This window comes from Bufo gargarizans, chromosome 1 (genome assembly GCF_014858855.1).
Source record: "Bufo gargarizans isolate SCDJY-AF-19 chromosome 1, ASM1485885v1, whole genome shotgun sequence".
In the NCBI taxonomy this organism is placed as follows: domain Eukaryota; kingdom Metazoa; phylum Chordata; class Amphibia; order Anura; family Bufonidae; genus Bufo; species Bufo gargarizans.
In genome coordinates this window covers 605,673,147-605,696,542 of record NC_058080.1, presented here as the reverse complement: position 1 = coordinate 605,696,542, position 23,396 = coordinate 605,673,147, and the positions used below count along the sequence as shown (strand labels likewise).

Genomic DNA, 23,396 nt, shown 5'->3' with positions numbered 1-23,396 from the left:
AACTTTTACTTCAACTTTAAATCAGTGCATCTTTATTACCTGACAATGAAGCTCCAGTAACAGGCAGAGAGGGCGGCAGCGTAAGGTTACTCACTCACGTGACGCGCCTGCTCCGTCTGCTTTATTCATAAAGTGGGCGGAGCAGGTGCGTCACGTGAGTGAGTGACGTTACGCCGCCGCCCTCTCTGCCTGTTACTGGGGCTTCATTGTCAGGTAATAAAGATGCACTGATTTTAAGTTGAAGTAAAAGTTACTGTCAGAATAGTCTACTGATGTGAGCGGCGGGGCCATCCACAGAACCCCCCATAACAGTGCCATCCTCAGATCCCCCCATAACAGTGCCATCCTCAGATCCCCCCCATAACAGTGCCATCCACAGATCCCCCCCCCCATAACAGTGCCATCCACAGACCCCCCCCATAACAGTGCCATCCACAGACCCCCCCATAACAGTGCCATCCACAGACTCCCCCCATAACAGTGCCATCCACAGACCCCCCCCATAACAGTGCCATCCATAGATCCCCCCCCATAACAGTGCCATCCACAGATCCCCCCCCATAACAGTGCCATCCACAGATCCCCCCCATAACAGTGCCATCCACAGATCCCCCCCCATAACAGTGCCATCCACAGATCCCCCCCATAACAGTGCCATCCACAGATCCCCCCCATAACAGTGCCATCCACAGATCCCCCCCCATAACAGTGCCATCCACAGATCCCCCCCCATAACAGTGCCATCCACAGATCCCCCCCCATAACAGTGCCATCCACAGATCCCCCCCCATAACAGTGCCATCCACAGATCCCCCCCCATAACAGTGCCATCCACAGATCCCCCCCCATAACAGTGCCATCCACAGATCCCCCCCTAACAGTGCCATCCACAGATCCCCCCCTAACAGTGCCATCCACAGATCCCCCCCCATAACAGTGCCATCCACAGACCCCCCCCATATGACAGTGCCATCCACAGACCCCCCCCCATATGACAGTGCCATCCACAGACCCCCCCCATATGACAGTGCCATCCACAGACCCCCCCATATGACAGTGCCATCCACAGACCCCCCCCATATGACAGTGCCATCCACAGATCCCCCCCCCCCATATGACAGTGCCATCCACAGATCCCCCCCCCATATGACAGTGCCATCCACAGATCCCCCCCCCATATGATAGTGCCATCCACAGATCCCCCCCCATAACAGTGCCATCCACAGATCCCCCCCCCCATATGACAGTGCCATCCACAGACCCCCCCATATGACAGTGCCATCCACAGACCCCCCCCATATAACAGTGCCATCCACAGACCCCCCCCATATGACAGTGCCATCCACAGACCCCCCCCATATGACAGTGCCATCCACAGACCCCCCCCATATGACAGTGCCATCCACAGACCCCCCCCATATGACAGTGCCATCCACAGACCCCCCCCCCCATATGACAGTGCCATCCACAGACCCCCCCCATATGACAGTGCCATCCACAGATCCCCCCCCCCCATATGACAGTGCCATCCACAGATCCCCCCCCATATGATAGTGCCATCCACAGATTCCCCCCCATATGACAGTGCCATCCACAGATTCCCCCCCATATGACAGTGCCATCCACAGATTCCCCCCCATATAACAGTGCTATCCACAGATCCCCCCCCATATAACAGTGCTATCCACAGATCCCCCCCATATGACAGTGCCATCCACAGACCCCCCCCATATGACAGTGCCATCCACAGACCCCCCCATATGACAGTGCCATCCACAGACCCCCCCATATGACAGTGCCATCCACAGACCCCCCCATATGACAGTGCCATCCACAGACCCCCCCATATGACAGTGCCATCCACAGATCCCCCCCCCATATGACAGTGCCATCCACAGATCCCCCCCCCATATGACAGTGCCATCCACAGATCCCCCCCCCCCATATGATAGTGCCATCCACAGATTCCCCCCATATGACAGTGCCATCCACAGATTCCCCCCCCATATAACAGTGCTATCCACAGACCCCCCCCCATATAACAGTGCTATCCACAGATCCCCCCCCATATAACAGTGCTATCCACAGATCCCCCCCCCCTATGACAGTGCCATCCACAGACCCTCCCCATATGACAGTGCCATCCACAGATCCCCCCATATGACAGTGCCATCCACAGATCCCCCCATATGACAGTGCCATCCACAGATCCCCCCATATGACAGTGCCATCCACAGACCCCCCCATATGACAGTGCCATCCACAGACCCCCCCATATGACAGTGCCATCCACAGACCCCCCCATATGACAGTGCCATCCACAGACCCCCCCATATAACAGTGCCATCCACAGACCCCCCCATATGAACAGTGCCATCCACAGACCCCCCCCCCTATGACAGTGCCATCCACAGACCCCCCCCCATATGACAGTGCCATCCACAGACCCCCCCCCATATGACAGTGCCATCCACAGACCCCCCCCATATGACAGTGCCATCCACAGACCCCCCCCCATATGACAGTGCCATCCACAGACCCCCCCCATATGACAGTGCCATCCACAGACCCCCCCCCCATATGACAGTGCCATCCACAGACCCCCCCCATATGACAGTGCCATCCACAGACCCCCCCCCCCCATATGACAGTGCCATCCACAGATCCCCCCCCCATATGACAGTGCCATCCACAGATCCCCCCCCCATATGACAGTGCCATCCACAGATCCCCCCCCCATATGACAGTGCCATCCACAGATCCCCCCCCCATATGATAGTGCCATCCACAGATCCCCCCCCCCCCATATGATAGTGCCATCCACAGATCCCCCCCCCCATATGATAGTGCCATCCACAGATTCCCCCCCATATGACAGTGCCATCCACAGATTCCCCCCCATATGACAGTGCCATCCACAGATTCCCCCCCATATGACAGTGCTATCCACAGACCCCCCCCCATATGACAGTGCTATCCACAGATCCCCCCCCCATATAACAGTGCTATCCACAGATCCCCCCCCCATATGACAGTGCCATCCACAGACCCTCCCCATATGACAGTGCCATCCACAGATCCCCCCATATGACAGTGCCATCCACAGACCCCCCCATATGACAGTGCCATCCACAGACCCCCCCCATATGACAGTGCCATCCACAGACCCCCCCCCCATATGACAGTGCCATCCACAGACCCCCCCCCCATATGACAGTGCCATCCACAGATCCCCCCCCCCATATGACAGTGCCATCCACAGATCCCCCCCCCCCATATGACAGTGCCATCCACAGATCCCCCCCCCCATAACAGTGCCATCCACAGATCCCCCCCATAACGGTGCCATCCACAGATCCCCCCCATATGACAGTGCTATCCACAGATCCCCCCCCTTTATGACAGTGCCATCCACAGACCCTCCCCATATGACAGTGCTATCCACAGGCCCCCCCATATGACAGTGCCATCCACAGACCCCCCCCCCCCATATGACAGTGCCATCCACAGAACCCCCCCCCATATGACAGTGCCATCCACAGACCCCCCCCCATATGACAGTGCCATCCACCGACCCCCCATATGACAGTGCCATCCACAGACCCCCCCCATATGACAGTGCCATCCACAGACCCCCCCCCCCCCATATGACAGTGCCATCCACAGACCCCCCCCCATATGACAGTGCCATCCACAGACCCCCCCCATATGGACAGTGCCATCCATAGACCCCCCCCATATGACAGTGCCATCCATAGACCCCCCCATATGACAGTGCCATCCACAGACCCCCCCATATGACAGTGCCATCCACAGACCCCCCCATATGACAGTGCCATCCACAGACCCCCCCCATATGACAGTGCCATCCACAGACCCCCCCCATATGACAGTGCCATCCACAGACCCCCCCCATATGACAGTGCCATCCACAGACCCCCCCATATGACAGTGCCATCCACAGACCCCCCCCATATGACAGTGCCATCCACAGACCCCCCCCATATGACAGTGCCATCCACAGACCCCCCCCATATGACAGTGCCATCCCAGACCCCCCCCATATGACAGTGCCATCCACAGACCCCCCCCATATGACAGTGCCATCCACAGACCCCCCCCATATGACAGTGCCATCCACAGACCCCCCCATATGACAGTGCCATCCACAGACCCCCCCCCATATGACAGTGCCATCCACAGACCCCCCCCATATGACAGTGCCATCCACAGACCCCCCCCATATGACAGTGCCATCCACAGACCCCCCCCATATGACAGTGCCATCCACAGACCCCCCCATATGACAGTGCCATCCACAGACCCCCCCCATATGACAGTGCCATCCACAGACCCCCCCATATGACAGTGCCATCCACAGACCCCCCCCATATGACAGTGCCATCCACAGACCCCCCCCATATGACAGTGCCATCCACAGACCCCCCCCCATATGACAGTGCCATCCACAGACCCCCCCCATATGACAGTGCCATCCACAGACCCCCCCCATATGACAGTGCCATCCACAGACCCGAACCCCCCCATATGACAGTGCCATCCACAGACCCGAACCCCCCCATGACAGTGCCATCCACAGACCCGAACCCCCCCCCATGACAGTGCCATCCACAGACCCGACCCCCCCCCCCCCCCCATGACAGTGCCATTAGCAACAAATTAAAATTGGCATCTGCACTTTAAACAAAAAATATAAAACCCTGCAGTTTTCGCACTGATCACTAAGCCTAATAGTAGGCACCACTTCTTTCTCAGTACAGATTACTTTCCTGCAGTTATCTGCTTATGTCAGTCTAATCCTACCTGTAATAATATCACCTCTGTGTATAGATTAGTCATGATCCACCATTCACAATAGGTGATTGTCAGCGCGTATCAATTTTTTTTCTTGTGTAATGACCAGGCCAATGTGTCTATGGTCCATGTGCTTGCCGTAAAGCAATTTCTAAATGTTGTTAAGAACAGCTCAGGCAAGATGGCAGACCCCATAATTATGTTCAAGAAATAGAATAAACCTGCAAAATAAATATATATATTACATATATATGTATGTATGTATGGTGGTATACACATCCCTTGCTACCTGGAAAGAAATCATGTGGGTGTCACAGCTCTCTAGCATGTACCGTTCCTGAGATATTCCCCAAAAATGCAAATATAGCACATTACATGACCTACGTTAGCCAATAGAAGCCTGCAGGTCCTTAGTCTCCACATACACACAGTTTAACACCAGATTTCCATAACAACCCAGCCATTGTTCTTCACTGCTGCAGGTCAGCTTTAAAGGGAGTCTGTCACCACATTTTAGCATGTTAGACCGTTAAAATAGGGTTATGTGATCCAGCCAGAACATAAAAACGGTACCTTTGTGGTAGAAAACGGACTTTTCAATTTGCCGAAAGCGAAGTTATAAGATTATCTTCTGAGCCCTCTCAAGTGCCCAGGGCGGTCTCTCAATCCTCGGAGCCCCAGGCAGGCACCTCCTAAACGGCTGATAACTCCGCCCTCCGTGCGCCTCTGCCCGCCCGTTTACTCCCCTCCCCTGTCCCTTTCCACTGCGGCTGTGCGGTACAAATCGTAGCGGGCGCATGCGCAATGCGATGCCCGCTCCTGGCAGGGCATCGCAATACCTACTGCGCATGCGCCCGCTACGATTTGGACCGCACAGCAGCAGTGGAAAAGGACAGGGGAGTAAACGGGCGGGCGCCCTGGGCACTTGAGAGGGCTCAGAAGATAATCTTATAACTTCGTTTTCGGCAAATTGAAAAGTCCGTTTTCTACCACAAAGGTACCGTTTTTATGTTCTGGCTGGATCACATAACCCTATTTTAACGGTCTAACATGCTAAAATGTGGTGACAGACTCCCTTTAAAGGGAACCAGTCACCGGGATTTTGTGTATAGAGCTGAGGACACGGGCTGCTAGATGGCCGCTAGCACATCCGCAATACCCAGTCCTCATAGCTCTGGGTGCTTTTATTGTGTAAAAATAACTATTTGATACATATGCAAATTAATCTGAGATGAGTCCTGTCCCTGACTCATCTCACATACAGGACTCATCTCAGGTTAATTTGCATATGTATCAAATCAGTTTTTTTACACAATAAAAGCACACAGAGCTATGGGGACTGAATATTGCGGATGTGCTAGCGACCATCTAGCAACCCATGTCCTCAGCTCTATACACAAAATCCCGGTGACATTTTCCCTTTAAAGGGAACCTGATGATTTCATGTATAGAGCTGAGATGAGTCAGGGACAGGACTCATCTCAGGGTAATTTGCATATGTATCAAATCGTATTTTTTTTACACCCATAAAAGCACAGAGCTATGGGGACTGGGTATTGCGGATGTGCTAGCGGCCATCTAGCAACCCATGTCCTCAGCTCTATACCCAAAATCCCGGTGACAGGTTCCCTTTAAAGGGGCAGGGCGCTGTGGATGATACTGTTAAGGGAGCGGATTGCTGTGAAAGTGACAGTTCAGGGGGCACCCTCAAAAGACGGACTTAAAAATACCGCCCCCAGTACCCACCAAGCCATGCCCCCAATCCAGTTAGGTCACTTCCCCTCCCACTCCACAGCCAACAGGGATTGAAAAAATGAAGATAAAAATCGCCTTTTGTCAGCTGCAGCGGTGGGAGGGATGGTGACTTTCTCCCTTCAGCTCACACTCAGACAGCAGAGTGCTGCTGTCTGAGAGTGAGCTGTTCAAAAGGACATCCCTGCGTGAGATATTCCCCAAAAATGCATTAGCCGATAGAAGCCTGGTCACACGACCATTATTAGCCAATAGAAGCTCGCAGGTCCTTAGTCTCCACATACACACAGTTTTACACCAGGTTTCCATAACAACCCATCCTTTTTTCTTCACTGCTGTAGGTCAGCTTTAAAGGGGCGGTGTACTGTAGATGTCACTGTTATAGTGGATACTGTTGATATCTTTGAATGACATACACAAACATGAAATGTATGAAATATACCCGTGCCAAGCCGGGTCCTTCTGCTAGTAAGAAAATAAAACAAAAAGAATGGGATATGTGTCACTATCTAGTTTTAATTGGCAGATAAACTTTTCGGTGGCATGTTCCCTTTAAATGGTGCCATTAAAAAAATAAAACGTGTCCTGCAAGAAAGAAGCCCTCATTTGTCTATGTAAAGTAAAAATGGAAAAAGTTACGGCTCTTGGAAGATGGGGAGTAAAAAAAGGGGAAAAAAAGATATCTGGGTCTTTATTTGGTTAGACGTGGTCATTACTTGAAATGTTGGATTAGCTCCATAAACTTTTGCTCCCAATTTTACCCCAAGCCATTTTTGGTTTTGATGGAATTGTCCTAGAATTTTCTCAAAAAGCAATGAATTAAATGAAAACTTCACTAGAAGTCTGGGATCGTCACGTTTCAGTGGTCAGGCCCAAGGGCCTTTCGGTAATGCAGTTTATGAATCTCTTGGTATCTGAAGACCTACAGTTTCCTGACCTGGCAGTTATAGGTCTTCTATTACTACATTTTTAGTCCCATAGTTGCAGTGAGTTAGTTATTTGTGGTTTCACATGGGGTTAAATCCTCGAAAGCTTTGTGCACATTCAAGTCCCTTAGCTGGATATTTGCTTATGCAAGTTTGGTGTTCTGTCCAAACACAATTTGTTTTGTTACCCTGGATGGTTTGGCAAATTATTTCTATGTGAAAGAGAGATCAAAACTCAAGATTTATTTTTTTAGTCTCCCCTACATTACTGTCCCAATATGTGACCTCATTTCCTATGTCTGGAAAACTTCTCTATGTTCATATTCTTCAGAATTGTTCAAGTGAACTCTGCTTTAATTATAGTTTGTGAAAATGCCATGTTTTTTTTAATTTTTTATTATATGAGTGACCACAAAATTCCTGCTAACTGCTGTCAGTGGCGTTGTTGTATGATTTGAGGGTTACCATATAGAATTTTAATTTCCATGTCGCAGCAGTCTCTTAGAATAACTCCTGCTCGCAGCTCAAGCAGTTCAGCTACTGAATTAGTATAACGTGCTTACGTGTAATGAGACGCCTCAATACTCGCACCCAGGTTCCTCAAAACTAGAAGTATGTTTTCAGTTTAAGGCTCCATGCACACAACCGTAAGTATTTCGTAGTCCGCAAATTGCGCATCTGCAAATGCATACAGATGCAGTTCATGTTGCATGCGCATTATTTGCGGACTCTTCTTCAGTTGGTCCGTGGTCCAAATTTTGTTGCCGAATATAGGACATGTTCTATCTTTTTGCAGAATGACTTACAGATGTGGAGAAAAAAAAAAAAATAACCTTCTCCCTGACTGTGACGCTCTCTCCACTGCGATTGGCCCTCTCACAGCCAGAGAGAAGGAAATGCCCATTGAGAAACACGACCGTCTCCTCCTCCATGTACTGATGTTATGAATTTACATACCAGGCGGGAAACCAACATGGTTGGCACAGCGGGCGAACAGAGCAGTGCATAGAAAACTTGCTGTAAGATGTTATTTCAGTATGCCCTTCACCAGCGGTCCCCAACCGCCGGGGCGCTTCCCAGGACGGGGCCCTGGAAGATTGTTTGCTGGGCAGCGGCAATCAGGGCCGTCTTTAACCCCTTAGTGACCAAGCCTGTTTGGGCCTTTATGACCAAGCGTTTTTCTTCCTTTTTTCATGGTCTCGTTCCAAGAGCTATAACTTTTTTATTTTTTCGTCTATATAGCTTTATGAGGGCTTGTTTTTTACGGGACAAGTTGTAGTTTTTAATGGCACTATTTTGGGGTACACATAACTTTCTGATTAACTTTTATTAACTCTTTCTGGGAGGGAGATGGGGGAAAATAGCAATACTGCCACTGCGTTTTTACATTATAAATTTTACGGCATTCATTTTTCGGTACAAATAACATAATATCTTTATTCTCTGGGTCAGTACGATTACAGTGATAATAAATACTTATAATTTTTTTTTACGTTTTACTACTTTTTTTTCCCAATAAAACCCCTTTTATTAACCAAAAAAATGATTTTGCATTGCCACTTCACAAGACCCATAACTTTTTTTTTTCTTTTTCTATGAAGTTGTGTGAGGGCTTGATTTTTGAGGGACAACTTGTATTTTTCATTGGTATCATTTTGGAGTAAATGGCGCTTTTTGATCGCTTGTTATTACGTTTTTTTCGGTGGAAACTAAGAATAAATTAGAAATTCTGTCTTTTTTTTTTTTTTTTTTTTTTTTTTTTACGGCGTTCACCATAGGGGATAATTTATGTAATATTTATGTAGTCCGGGTCGTTATGGACGCGTCAATACCAAACATATGAGGGATATTTTCTTTTTGCAATTTTTTTCATTGAAAAGCGTATTTTCAATGGAAAAAAAAGCATATTTTTTTTATTTTATGGAATTTTTTTATTTAATAAATGTGTATTTTTTTTTTTTTTTTTTAATTACTACTTAAAAGTCCCACAAGGGGACTATAATATACAGTATTTTGATTGCTTTTAAAATGTAATGCATTATCTCTATAAGGCATTACATTTCAATAGCAATGCTATTCAAACCTTGACCAGCAGGCTGCGCCAGAGAGGCAGAGCCTGCTGGAGATAACTGAAGACAGGCTCGGGGCCCTGATCGGAAGCAAGGTAAGCTTCCGAACACATCAGCACCCCGCAATCTTATTTTCGGGGTGCTGATGGGAGACAGAGGGAGTCCGCTCCCTCTGTCACCACTTTACATGCAGTGGGCGCCATTGCGCCCGGCATGTAAAGGGTTAAACAGCCTGGATCAGCACTCCTGCCGGTCCGGGCTGTTAGAGCAGGGTCCCGGCTCTCATGTGAGAGCCGGGTCCGTGCTCCCCGCTGCACGGGGGATCCGTGCAGCGCTTAGACCGGGCCGCCGTAAAAACGCGGCGGCCCAGCCTAAGGCCCCTTAGTGACCGCCGTAAAAACACGTATGGGTGGTCACTAAGGGGTTAGCATGGTACTAATAAAGCGCTTCCATTATGGAAGCGCTTCATTAGTACAGGAGGACCAGGAAGCGCTGAAGGATCTGTACTCACCGCTTCCTGGTTAGCATAGGGGCTGATGGCTGACATGGGGGGCTGCTGGGGGCTAATAGATGGCTAAAGGTTGGGGGGTTGATCTGAGGCATTGGGCGTTTGATCTGAGGTTTGATTGACATTGGGGTCTGATTAGGGCTGTCAGCAGAGATCTGATTAACATTGGGGGTCTGATTGCTGGTCTGACCTGAGGTGTAATGGAAAATATTTTTTTCTTATTGTTCTCCTCTAGAACCTAGGTGCATCTTTTAGGGCGAGAAATACGGTACAGTGCAGCAGAGACCCTAGTCAGTTTGTATAGTCGTTATATAGTGTTATATATTTTAATATGCACCTTGTGTTTTGTTATGCGCATGAAATAGTCAGTGCTGACTAGCACCCCCTAATAGGGCTGAGCTATGATACCAGGCACAGCCACTATACAATGTACGGCCATTGTGCTTGGTAAGCAGGGCGAAGGCCGTGGCGCTCACAGGAGCCCTGGCATCTTCTCAAACAGCTTATCGGCGAGGGTCTCTGGTGTCTGCCCCCCATCGATCAGATACTGATGACCTGTCCTAAAGATAAATCAGTTGTAAAGTCTTGGAAAACCCTTTTAAGAATGTGTAATTTACTATACTGTTATGCTGGGAATGTGTCAACAAATTACAGTGTCCGGCTGTGTAGGGGGGCACACCCCTTTCATAACGGCAATGGTAACACCCAGTCGTCAATATAGTTATACAGTTGTAAGAAATATGCTGCTGAATTGTTATATCATGGGAAATAAACGGATCCGCTAAACTCGAAATATCAGGAGACATGTGGTCCACGTAGTTAGTTGCATTAAGAAGGTGATCATTTTCAATTAACTGTCTCATCTAATGGGATTTAAATATTGAGCTTTCCTTAGGATAGGTCATCTGTGCCTGATCGATGGCGGTCTGGCTCACCAATCGGGTATTTAAAGGGATTTCATCCTAGGCTGTACTGGGAGTCAGACCACCACCCATCAGATAGACAGACAGCTTTGGGCAATTGTTTTTAAATTGCATTTTTACCCACATTACTGACTCACATTTAGGGCTCTTTCACACAAATGTTTTTTGAGTTCCGTATACAGAACCATTCATTTCAATGGTTCCGCAAAAAAAACGGAATGTACTCCATATGCTTTCTGTATTTCAGTTTTTCTATTCGTTCAAAAATAGAACATCTCCTATTATTGCCCACAAATCATGTTCTGTGGCTCCATTCAAGTCAATGGGTCCGCAAAAAAAAAATGGAACACATACGGAATGTACTCTTCCGTGTCCGTTTCGTTTTTGTGGAACCATCTATTGAAAATGTTATGCCCAGCCCAATTTTTTCTATGTAATTACTGTATATGCCATACGGAAAAACGGAATGGAACCAGAAACACTATTTAAACAAAAAACGGACAAACAGATCCATTAAAAACGGCTTGCAAAACACTGAAAAAGCCATACGGTCGTGTGAACAAGCCCTTACTCACCTTGCACCCTGTGGCAAATCAGTTTTGATATTCAGTTGCTGTCCTGCATTGGAGCCTTGTAATGTAGGGCGTAGGAAGAGTCATTGGTAAGAAGCATGATCTGCTGATTTCTGGACGCACCAAACTGCACCAAGACCAGATGGAACAGCAGAAACATGCCACACCAGAAATAGAATTCAAGCATGGGGGATAAGAGAAAACGGCAAATGAGGTAAATTTGAAAAAAGAAAAACCATCCAAGGCAAAACGGGAGCTAGAATAATTGATGAAAATAAACTTTAGGGTGAAACGTATGGTTTATGGCACAACCCCTGTAACGGCAAAAATGGTGTGAAATTTGTCTCGGGTAGAGACTTCAGACACAGTGTAGTAGCACTCATTTCTTGCTTGCAAGGACTGATGACATTGTCCTGGCTGCTATTCTCACTTTCTTTAAGTACTAACATACTGAATTGTCCGCGAGGGACCACCGTATGTCTAAGTCAGGTTCACATATGTGGTGAACTCAACCCAAAAAGTTGTTACCAATCCTGGTAGAATAGAAAACTTTGCGCCAGCAGCAATGTTCTAGGCGTTTTGGCTTCTGGGTTTTCTCCAGCCCTGCGTTGTCATTCTTCACAAGAAATGCACATTGTGTTCCCGCAAGACTCATCTGCTGTTGGTTATTGTGGGAGAAAAAGCAGTAGGACTGAGCTGGAAAAGTATTTGTGAATTCTCCATATGTTCCAAAAAGAAATAAAAAACAGGCAGAAATCTAGGAACCCTGTAGCAAAACTAAAAAGGGGAATCGGGACTGTAGATTCATGTATGAGTTCATCTTGGCCACAGAAACCGTTTTCTAGTGTGCATACGATCCTGGTGGTAGAACCTGTAAATAAATGGTAATTACAGCTCTTAAAGACACTGTTAGCAGGACACCTAGGGAAAGAAATCCAGGTTTCTTCCCAAGTAATTTGTTTTTTAAGCTAACTAAGAGATTTCCTGTTTGTTCAGTTGTGGGAATATGAGAAATTGCCAGCAGGGTAATGTCAGTTAAATTTATTGCAACCTTTCAAACAGCCGATTCGTGATGAAATACATAAATGGAGAATGTAAGTGTATTTACAGTATATATTATTGTGTGTGTGTGTTTCCATAAGAGCAGCTGGGCCACGTCCACCCAGGCGCAGTCCTGAAGAACAACTTCAAGGCGGTTGTCAGAGGTGATTATATCGCAAACGCCTAAAATAACAGATGATCTTATGCTCGCCCATTTCTCTAGTATCTTTCACTGTGGTGCTGGTCCGGTTCTTCTGCCTCTACTTGTTTTCAAACTGCAGCTGGTGTACAGCCTGTGACCACTGCAGCCAATCGCTGTCCTCAGGGTTAGGGCTCATGCACCTAAACGTGTGCCGGCCAGGCCTGTATTGTGGCCCGCAAATCTATTCACTTGAATGCTTGAGTGCTTACATGGGGTTTCTCTCCGTGCCTCTCCACCGCAAAACAATAGAACATGTTCCATTTTTTTTGCCGCGCGGACGGATCATGGACCCATTCAAGTTGAATGGGTCTGCATCCGCCTGCAGAAACCGGGCCACAGCGTTTGTGCATGAGCCCTTAAACTGCCCAACAGTCACGTGGCGCACACCTCCACATGAGTGTATCGGTGACGCACACAGTGAATGTACAGGTATACAGAACGCCACCACTGCAGCCAATAACTGTCCTCAGCATTAGGGCTCATGCATACAGCCGTATGTTTGGTCCACATCCGATCTGCATATTTTGGTGATTCATTTTAACGTGGCCGTAAAATATGCGGACAGCACACTGTGTGGTCTGCATCCCCACATCCCTTTCCGTGGTCCCCACTAGATAGAACATGTCCTGTTCTTGTCCGTATTGAAGTGAAAAAGAAAATAGCAGCATGCACACAGATGGGATCTGTGTATCTGTGTATCTGTGTTTTGCGGATGCGTGATGCAAAACACATTAAGTCATGTGCATGAGCCCTTAGACTGCTGAGGACCGTTATTGGCTGCAGCGGTCACATGGCACGCATCTGCACATCACAGTATCGGTGACGCACACAGTGAATGTACAGGACAGTGATAGAGCGCAATTAAGAATGGCTATTAGAGACCCCTCTGAAGTCTCAAGGAAAGATTGTGTCCTGTATGGACTCAGTCTCCTGTGGACCCATACTATAGACCAGGGATGCTCAACCTGCGGCCCTCCAGCTGTTGCAAAACTACAACTCCCAGCATGCCCTAATAGCTGTAGGCTGTCCAAGCATGCCGGGAGTTTCTAGTTTTGTAACAGCTGTAGGACCACAGGTTGGCCATCCCTGCTATAGACATTAAAGAGGACCTTTCACTTGTATAAGCTATGTGAACGGAGTATGCTGCCATATAGAGCGGCGCCCGGGGATCTCGCTGCACTTACTATTATCCCCGGGCGCCGCTCCGTTCTCCCGTTATAGGCTCCGGTACCTTTGCTTCTTAAGTTATAGTAGGCAGGTCTTCCCTTGTCCTGTGGGCGTCTCCTTCTCCTAGGCTGCAGCGCTGGCCAATCGCAGCGCACAGCTCACAGCCTGGGAGGTTTTTTTCTCCCAGGCTGTGAGCTGTGCGCTGCGATTGGCCAGCGCTGCAGCCTAGGAGAAGGAGACGCCCACAGGACAAGGGAAGACCTGCCTACTATAACTTAAGAAGCAAAGGTACCGGAGCCTATAACGGGAGAACGGAGCGGCACCCGGGGATAATAAGTGCAGGGATAATAAGTGCGAGATCCCCGGGCGCCGCTCTATATGGCAGCATACTCCGTTCACATAGCTTATACAAGTGAAAGGTCCACTTTAAGGGACTGTGTGCCACCATACCATGCTCTATCTTGTGCCACATGTGGAAGATATTGCAGTGGAGCCTGTGACTAGTTTTTAGCGTTGGATTTAAACACGTTAGGCTACTTTCACACTTGCTGATCCGGCAAAACGTATGCCAACTGATGGCATTAGTAAGACTGATCAGGATCCTGATCAGTCTTAAAAATGCCTGATCAGTCAAAAAAAAATGCATTGAAATGCCGGATCCGTCTTTCTGGTGTCATCCGGAAAAACGGATCCGGCATTTATTTTTTTCGGATCCGGAATTCCGGCATTCAGAGAAGTCTTCCGTTTTTTTCGCCGGAGATAAAACAGTAGCATGCTGCGGTTTTCTCTTTTGCCTGATCAGTCAAAATGACTGAACGGAAGACATCCTGATGCATCCTGAACGGATTGCTCTTTATTCAGAATGCATGGGGATAAAACTGATCAGTTCTTTTCCGGTATTGAGCCCCTTTGACGGAATTCTATGCCGGAAAAGAAAAACGCTAGTGTGAAAGTACCCTTAGGCTGCAAAATCTCTGCACCTTGTGGGTAGCGGGTGACAGCAACATCTTAATTCTTTATTTTTTTCTTTCCCTTGTGCCACAAAAGAACTGTTCTTGCACAACGACATATACCTCACGGGCACTACTGTGTGCACAGTCTGCCACCTAGTAGCTTATGAAGTAAGCCCTTAATGGGTGGCAGAACTTCCGGCTCTGTTTCCATGATTGACGGCATCTGGAAGGACTCAGTTGATATATGCTGTCACTGCCTAACAAAGTGACTTTACAGACCATGTCATTTTTTTATTTTTTTTGTCTCATCATGCTTTCATTACTGAATGGATGGGGCCGTTCCCTACACAAGGTGCATTTTTCTAAAAATCAACATGCCAGCTTGTGAGCATTTACAGTGGTTGCCAATCTAGATGCAGCAGAGCGTTTTGTGTGGTCATGTGCATGGAGGCCATGTTATTGCTGCTATAGGAATATACTTGCTAGTTTAAAAAACAAAACAAAAATGTTCATCCGCAGCCATGAGTTAAGTTCACCCTTCATGTCCTCAGCACGTCTGTGTGCAGAGGCATACAGAATGGCCCCATAGTACAGGGACTCCATAGGTTGGGCTACTGTCAATTCTGCGTTTCTCCTTTCCGGTATTGAGATCAGTCAGAGGATCTCAAAACCGGAGTAAAATGCTTCAGTTTTGTCCCCATTCCTGGTCAATGAGGACAAAACTGAACTGAAAGGAACAGAATGCATTCTGTTTGGTTGCGTTCCCATACCGGACAGAAAAGCAATATTTTTCTGTCCGGCGTGACACACAATGCAAGTCTATGGTGCCGGATCCATTTTCTCGGACACAAACGAAAACGGATTGACTTCCAATGGTTTTAGTGCCGGATCCGTCATGGCTATTTTCGAGATGATACAACTGGATCCGTTGATAACCGATGCAGCCGGTTGTATTATCATGACAGAAGTGTTTTTATTTAACCTTGACGGATCCAGCAAAAACGCAGATATGAAAGTAGTCTAAATTGTGTGCTGCCATATGGTGTTCCGTGCACCACATTGTGGACATTTTTCTGCACCTAGTACACCATTTGATGTAGCATGCCACCATTTTCTTTCTCGGATTCCATATCAAATTGAAAGCATATAGAGGTGAAGTAGGACCCTATAAAGCGGTGGGTGCACTGTTCTGGTTGTAGGCAGCTGTAATGCAGCCATGCTCAGGGGGCTACCCTGTTACTGGGAGAAAACCATTCCAATTTCACTATTCAGTTAAGATGGCCGCCACTGCCCTCACCCTGAGGCTAATCCCGCCTGCCCTCACTAGCCAGTAACAATAGCCCCCCAAAAGTGTCAGTAACCACAGCCCTCCCCCTAAAGGGTTAATCTCCTGCAGCACAAAGGGTGTCCTCTTACCACATGTTGCTTTCATTTATACACTAAGCAGACGGCAGATCTCCCTTCCCTGGTCTGCGCTGCTTCCACTCTGCATTCTCCAGCTCTGCTGAGTGAGGGAGCGTCTGCCAAGCGCAGGGACAGTGAGAAGTGCACACAGCCCAGGCACTGTTATCAGCTGCTGGGGAGGACCTGGCTTTCATCATTTACTTACAGTCCCTGGCTGTCAGTAATGTGACCTTGCACGCAGCCTGCTCAACACATAGACGGACCATGCCTAGCAACCCTATTTTAAGCAGAGGTAAAAATAGGCATTACAGGGAACAAAAATGTGGAAGTAACGGGTAATTGAATACACAGTGAAAAGTTTAAATAGGGCCACCAAGGAGATATTAATCACCACAATCCAATACTAAAAAAATAAAATAAAAAAAATGAAAGTTATACTTTAAATGCACCAGCATATGACGTTATTGTGTGAGGTGGTACATGATGGGATTAACATGAAGCCAGGTGGCTCAGATTAATATAACCCCATCCATTACCTCCTCACATTATGGGCAACGTGAGGTTAATGGGTGGAGGTACATTATGTTACTTGCTGCTGATGTGAGGCACATGGTTCTATTAATTTGGACCTCCATGAGACTCACATTGAGGCCTCATGCACACGGCTGTTGTAGGCCCGTATTGCGGCCTTCAAACAGCGGGTGCACAATATATGGGCATTGGCCGTTTATGCACCACATCACGGATTCGAACCCATTCACAGGAAGGTGTGGTGCGAAACAGAGGCACGGAAGCAAGAATGCGTCCGCGTATGGCGGCCCTACGGTCGGTGCCCATGCATTGTGGACTGCAATTTGGGCACCGGCAAACAACGGCCATGTGCATGAGGCCTATAGGTAAATAACTCATCTGGCACCTCCCATTAACCCCATGTTGCCCATTATGGGGGTGGGTACTTAATGGGGTCACTTACTATCAATGTGAGGCACATGGAGGTACTAAAGTAATAACACCATGTGCCTCACATTAATAAGTGACACCTTATCATTTATCTCACATCATGACAACACTGAGGCTAATGCTGGTGGCTGGCCACGGTGCACATCATCAGAAGCAAGCGGAACCCTCCGCCCGCACGTTACACCATTTTCATCCCTCCCTCCTTCACACTCCTCCCTCAGCCCACTCAACATTTTCATTGGTGGCAGTGGCCGGCCGCCTCCCAGCGATGGCGCACTATGCTCTAAACTGCGCAATAGCGTATCGTTCTTTTTAAATTCTATTTATTTAAGGTTTTAAAATGCCTACAGAGCAAACCTATCAACTGTATCTCAGAAATACAAAACTGGATGCAGGGTAGGTATGCAGTCGGTAGATATAGGAGAAATCAGTGGATGGTTAGGGTTGTAGTATTACAATTAGAAAGTTAGCAGTCACATGCACCAGTGTGGGATCTACCTAGACATGTTTATGAAAGGTGACCTTTTCTGCACTATTTATTGCAGTTTTGGTGCATTTGTGCATTTATTAATTTTTTGGTGCAGATTTGATGCAGATTTTCCGCAGAGCTCACCAAAAAGCCACACAAGAAAAACGCAACAGGACGTGCATTTGTGCTCCCGCTCCATTCCACTCTGGGGCTGCCGGAGATATTGCTTGTACTCAGCTATCTTTGGCAGTCCTATAGCATTGACCCTTAAGGCTCGTTCACGCGACCGCGTGAAGCCCTGTGGCAGCCGCATAGGGATCGCGGCCCCATTCACTTGAATGGGTCCACGATCCCTCAAGCTCTATCTTTTTGCGCTGCGGAAGCACAGGACGGAACCTCAGAAAGCACTCCGTAGTGTTCCGTTCTGCACTGTTCCACATCTCCGGGTTTGCGGACCCGGTAAAGTGAATGGGTCCGCATCCGTGATGCGGAATGGCAACTGAACAGGACCCGTGTATTGCGGATCCGCAAATGCGGTCCGCAATACGGGGACAGGCTTCACACGGTCATGTGAACAAGCCCTTATCCTGTGGATAGAGGATATGTTGTAATGGGGCAGCCCTTTAAATTACCCACGCTTATAAACTGAATATAACACTGTTATTAATTCAATACCTGTAATGGCTGGTCATATTGTGATTTTTGTGTAGAATAATGAGGCAGATACCAATACTGTCTAAGATTTAGCCAGAGTAAATTTAAGGCCCTTTTAAATACTAGTGAAGTGTCGTCTTAACCCTCCGTTCTCAGTCTAAAGTGTTAGTGGAGCCCCCTTCTCTCCCCTGACAGATGGTGCCTGGCACACCTTTGGACTGTCTAGTCTAAGTTTATACCACTTATTAATTGGCTTACTTTGTTCCAGATTCTGCTGCAAGTTTGGAACACATTATGACATCGTCATGCCCACTTTCCCCTAAGTCACGCTCTCTTGTCTGAGACAGATTTCTGCCCCACTGTGTGGCCATATGTTTTTCTCCAAGTTTACAAAGACGAAGAATGCCAGTAGAGCGGCATACCTGTTTATATCACTCAGCACCATGGTGGTCATTAGCTGACAGAAACCTGGCTGTTCTACCACTCCTGGTCCATAGCAGAAGTGGAACGTTCTATGAAAAGTGACAATATGTACCAGTTATGTTTTCCACACATTTGGCATAAATGTTAAGTTTGTTTGTGGAATTGCAAGATAGTTTTCTTTCTTTGAGACTTTTTCCTGCTTTGCTCTATAGTGTCAAGAAGCATTGCTTATTCTGTACGTTTTCACGATTACTTTGTGGCAGTGACTGCATCTAAAATTGTAGGGCAGATCGACAGGAATCTGAGTCTCGGCGCGCCCTCCTATCGGCTGTTTCAGGAAGCTGCCGCGCTCCCCGTAGCTCAGAGGAGCATAGCCAGCAGATCGGCCCCTTTCACACGGGTGAGTTTTCCCGTGCGGGTGCAATGCGTGAGTTGAACGTATTGCACCTGCACTGAATCCGGACCCATTCATTTCTATGGGGCTGTGCACATGAGCAGTGATTTTAACGCATCACTTTTGCGTTGTGTGAAAATCGCAGCATGCTCTATTTTGTGCGTTTTTCACGCAACGCAGGCCCCATAGAAGTGAATGGGGCTGCGTGAAAATCGTAAGCATCCGCAAGCAAGTGCGGATGCGGTGCGATTTTCACCCACGGTTGCTAGGAGCCGATCGGGATGGGGACCTGATCTTTATTATTTTCCCTTATAACATATTTATAAGGAAAAATAATAGCATTCTGAATACAGAATGCATAGTACAGTAGGGCTGGAGGAGTTACATTTTTTTTTTTTAACTCACCTTAATCCACTTGTTCGCGCAGCCGGCATCTCTTCTGTCTTGTGTGTGTGTGAGGAATAGGACCTTTGATGACGTCACTACGTTCATCACATGGTCCGTCACATGATCCATCACCATGGTTGCATTCAGGCAAGTCTTCAGTTTTTTTTAGCATGCTGCGGTATTATCTCTGTCCTGATCAGTCAAAAAGACTGAACTGAAGACATCCTGATGCATCCTGAACAGATTGCTCTTCATTCAGAATGCATGGGGATAAAGCTGATCATTTTTTTTCCGGTATAGAGCCCCTAGGACGGAACTCTGTGCTGGAAAAGAAAAACGCTAGTGTGAAAGTACCCTAAGGGCTCTTTCACACTTGCGTTCTTTTCTTCCGGCATAGAGTTCCGTCGTCGGGGCTCTATGCCGGAAGAATCCTAATCAGTTTTATCCTAATGCATTCTGAATGGAGAGAAATCCGTTAAGGATGCATCAGGATGTCTTCAGTTCCGGAGCCGGAACGTTTTTTGGCCGGAGAAAATACCGCAGCATGCTGTGCTTTTTGCTCCGGCCAAAAATCCTGAACACTTGCCGCAAGGCCGGATCCGAAATAATGCCCATTGAAAGGCATTGATCCGGATCCGGCCTTAAGCTAAACGTCGTTTCGGCGCATTGCCGTATCCGACGTTTAGCTTTTTCTGAATGGTTACCATGGCTGCCGGGATGCTTAAGTCCTGGCAGCCATGGTAAAGTGTAGTGGGGAGCGGGGGAGGAGTATACTTACCGTCCGTGCGGCTCCCGGGGCGCTCCAGAGTGACGTCAGGCCGCCTCACGCGCATGGATGACGTGATCGCATGGCACGTTATCCATGCGCATGGGGCGCTCTGACGTCATTCTGGAGCCCCTCGGGAGCCGCACGGACTGTAAGTATACTGCTCCCCCGCTCCCCACTACTACTATGGCAACCAGGACTTTTATAGCGTCCTGGCTGCCATAGTAACACTGAACGCATTTTGAAGACGGATCCGTCTTCAAATGCTTTCAGTTCACTTGTGTTTTTCCGGATCCGGCGTGTAATTCCGGCGAATGGAGTACACGCCGGATCCGGACAACGCAAGTGTGAAAGAGCCCTAAGGCTAAACTGTTAAAAACGGACACACTGTCAGTTTTTTATGGCCATTTTGCATCAGTGTGTGCATCCATTTTCTGGCCATGTGTTCGTTCTTAATGTCTGTTTTGCATCCGTTTTGATTTTGATTGGCAGTTATTTCTAGACCCACCCTTCTTCAGGATGGTAGGCCCCCAGCTAAAATAATATACCCCAGAGTGTAGGATTTTTTTGTTGTTGCTACCCCGAGCTTACTTCATGCCCCCATATAGGCCCCCAGCTAAAATAATTTCACCCATACTGTAAGAATTATTATTTTTTTACTGCCCCCAGCTTTAATAATGCCCCCTATTTTGGCCCCAGCTAAAATAATGTCCCCTGTATTGTAGGATTTTTTTTATTTATTTTTTTACTGTCCCCAGCTTTAATAATACCCCAATGTTGTCCCCTATCTTAAATAATGTCCCCCATAGAGTAGGAATTATTTTTTAATGCACCCAATGTTGGGCCCCATTTTAAAAATAATTCCCCCCATGGTTTACATAATGCCCCCATAATGGCCCACCACATTTTTTGTTGATATATATAAAAAAAAAAAACTCGCCTACTCCACTTGCTCGAGCTGTAGCAGTCTTTTCACTGAAGGGACCTGCCAAAGGTGCGCGATTACATCACTGCACGCTCCCACGTGGTTACGTCACCACGTGTATCGCAGGTCCTACGGCAGGTCCTGCTCAATGAAGAGAGAAGAGACTGCCGCACTGCGAGCAAGTGAACGAGGTGAGTCTATTTAAAAAAAAATAATTTGACCCCTCCTGGGTAAAGTGTACACGTTTTTAACGGCTGTTAGACAGGTGCACTCCTGTCAATTGTCCGTTAAAAACAGTCCCATTGATTTCAATGGGTTAGTCTGACCGTGAAATGTCCTATTTTTGGAAGGACGCTATTCACTGGCCGTTAAAAGAATGGCCATGTGAATAGCCCTATAGACTTTCATTGGTGCTAAAAATGGCCGTGTGACGGACGTTACTTAGACGGGACTTAGATGTGCATGAGGCCTTCCTCTACCTCTTCGCAGAACATGCCTAGAAAACCCTCCCACAGAAATCCGTCATCAACTCCTTCCATTGTACCTTTGGTTCATGTGACTCCTGTAAAGCACATCTTTAAAGAGATTTTTCTGGACATCTCAGGATATAGCAAATTCTTGGGATTGTCTTGCAACCTTCCAACCCCTCCATCATAACTTATGATTTTACCATAGCCAAAGTCATTGTGGAGATGTAATTTAATGCCAAATGTTATGTCCTGTTCAGCGACGACAATGGTTTATAAATAGGGATGAGCGAATCGACTTCGGATTAAGTATCCGAAGTCGATTTGCATAAAACTTTGTTTCAATACTATAGTATTAAAATGTATTGACTCCAATGAGCCGAAGTTATTACTTTGCGAAGTCTTGCAAGACTTTGCATAATAACTTCTGAAATTGATTTAGACTGTAAAAAAACATTTCCCGGACTCTGGAACGTTTGCTCCGTACAGTATTGAAACAAAGTCTTATGCAAATCGACTTATCCCTATTTATAAACCATTTGTCGTCGCTGAACATGAAAAAAGTATTGCGATATTCGATACCACACGAAAAAAAAAATAATGCCCAAAAAGCTGTGTGCATTATGCATTTTATGGAACGTCCGGCCCATAATAGAACAGTCCTATTCTTCTTTTTTTTTTGGGGGGGGGGACACACACAAGGTGACAAAAAAATGGTGAATCGCGCAGTTACACTCACAGGGCAGCTTTAAACTCTCCCTGTGCTCTGTGCACACAGCAGCAGGGATCTTACCATGCCAGCCCTGACTGATCGGAGCCCCAGGATTACACTGCTGGGGCTCCGATCACAGCTGCCACTGCACCACCAATGAAGAGTGTGGAGGGGACCCTGTGGTCACTGCCACCAATGATTTAATAACTGGGGGGTCTTAGGGGGGGGCGCACTGCGCCACCAATGTTTATAAACCATTAATACAAATACAGGAGGCGGGTGCCAGCGGCATAAATGCATAGTCGACACCCGACCTCTATGACAGGGAGCTGCCATCAGCGGCAGTTAACTGAGGGGTTAACGGCCGATGAATGCAGCTCCCTGTCATAGAGGTCGGCTGCCGGCTATGTGATTCTGCAGCTGGCACCCGCCTCCTGGATTTGTATTAATGAGTTACTTATCTTCAGTGGTGGCGCAGTGGCCACAGCCCCTCCTCTCCTCCACCCCTCTCTCTTCCCATTGGTGACAGCAGCACAGGGGGGAGGGAGAGAGTGACTTCTCCTCCCCTGTGCTGCTGGGGGAACATGGCGCGCGCTGAGAGCAGCATGCTCCATGTTCTCTGATACTAGGCTGCGCTAGTATCGGTAAATGGCAATTCCCGATATCTGACCGATACCAGTACAAAAGTATCGATTGGGTATCGATAATTCGATGTCCGGTGCAACCCTATTAAGAACCATACACTATATCAGTGGCGGCGAACCTATGGCACAGGTGCGGCACTCAGAGCCCTCTCTGTGGTCATCCGCACCCTGGAAAAAGTCTATGGTGTACCAATATCCCTTAGACTTTTCCTGCCACTCATCAGCGCAGGGCACACTATGTACAGCACAGGCAGCGCACTGAA

At 47.7% G+C, this 23,396-nt stretch overlaps 1 protein-coding gene across 1 annotated transcript in view; it reads left to right on the top strand.

Annotated features, from left to right (window-relative positions):
- SRFBP1 (serum response factor binding protein 1) overlaps positions 1-23,396 on the top strand; it is a 127,249-nt gene that overhangs the window by 27,509 nt on the left and 76,344 nt on the right. The gene's annotated exons all lie outside the window — the stretch shown is intronic.